Raw genomic sequence first — 1,320 nt, forward strand, 5'->3', positions numbered from 1 at the left:
TCAGCCCGTCCACTGGTTTTAAAAGTGTAAAGTTTGTGTGTGTGTGTGTATGAGTATGTCTGTGTGTGTCAGTATGTCTGTGTCAGTCAGTATGTCTGTGTGTGTGTGCGTCAGTATGTCTGTGTGTGCGTTAGTATGTCAGTATGTCTATGTGTGTGCGCATCAGTATGTCTGTGTGTGTGCATCAGTATGTCTGTCTATGTGTGTGCCAGTGTGTGTGTGTCAGTATGTCTGTCTATGTGTGTGCAAGTATGTCTCTGTGTGTGTGTGCCAGTTTGTCTGTGTGTGTGTGTCAGCCAGTATGCCTGTGTGTGTGTGTGTGTCAGTATGCCTGTAACAGTGTGTCTTTCTGTGTGTGTCTGTGTGAGTACCAGTATGTATCTCTGTGTGTGTGCCAGTATGTCTGTGTGCAAGTATGTCTCTGTGTGTGTGCCAATTTGTCTGTGTCAGCCAGTATGCCTGTGTGTGTCAGTATGTCTGTCTGTCTGAGTCAGTATGCCTGTAACAATGTGTCTTTCTGTGTGTGTCTGTGTGCCTGTCAGTGAGTGTGTGCCTGTCAATGAGTGTGTGTTTAGGTGACTGCTTCCCCCCCCCCCCCACACACACACTTTCAATCACATGGGAAAGGTATTTTTACTCTCCTCTTGGTGCAATGGGCCACGTGACTGGATTTGCCCCCCAGGCCTAAGGCTGCCAGCCCTCCCCTGATGCAGAGCATGGAGACTCTGAACATCAGTGCTGCGCAATCAAGGAAGCAACTCTAGTGGCCGTCTGAGTGACTGCCACTAGAGGTGTTCCTAGAAAGCAATGTAAGAGTCAGTGTTTGCATGAAAATTCCTGCAGTAACAGGCCGTAGACACTACTAGACATTACATTAGGATGTAGTGGTTCTGGTGACTTTAGTGTTCACTTAAACAATTTTAAAAACTTATGAAAAGAGGTTAACAAGCTTTAGATGATTTTCAGTTTTGTTTTGTTTTTTTAACTTCATAAAGTCATACATACAACTGGCTTTTATTCATGAAAAAAATAGTAATGAAAGTGCAGTTCTAGTTGATGGAAGGAGGCTAACATTTTTACGTTAGTCCTACAGAAATCTATTATAACTTTGATAAGATCCATGAGGTATAAATCAGTTTGGAAGAAAATAATCCCTATAGATGAGCAGATTGAGGGATTAGTCTTTTAGGAATTAAACAGTTTTTTTTTCTATTACTTTAAATATATTTTCAAAAGTAGTGCTCTCATGTAATACATTTAATCGTAACGTTACATATTATACAGAGTAAAAAAAAAAAAAAAAAAAGTGTAAGTGTTATG

Source organism: Pelobates fuscus, chromosome 2 (genome assembly GCF_036172605.1).
Source record: "Pelobates fuscus isolate aPelFus1 chromosome 2, aPelFus1.pri, whole genome shotgun sequence".
NCBI lineage: Eukaryota > Metazoa > Chordata > Amphibia > Anura > Pelobatidae > Pelobates > Pelobates fuscus.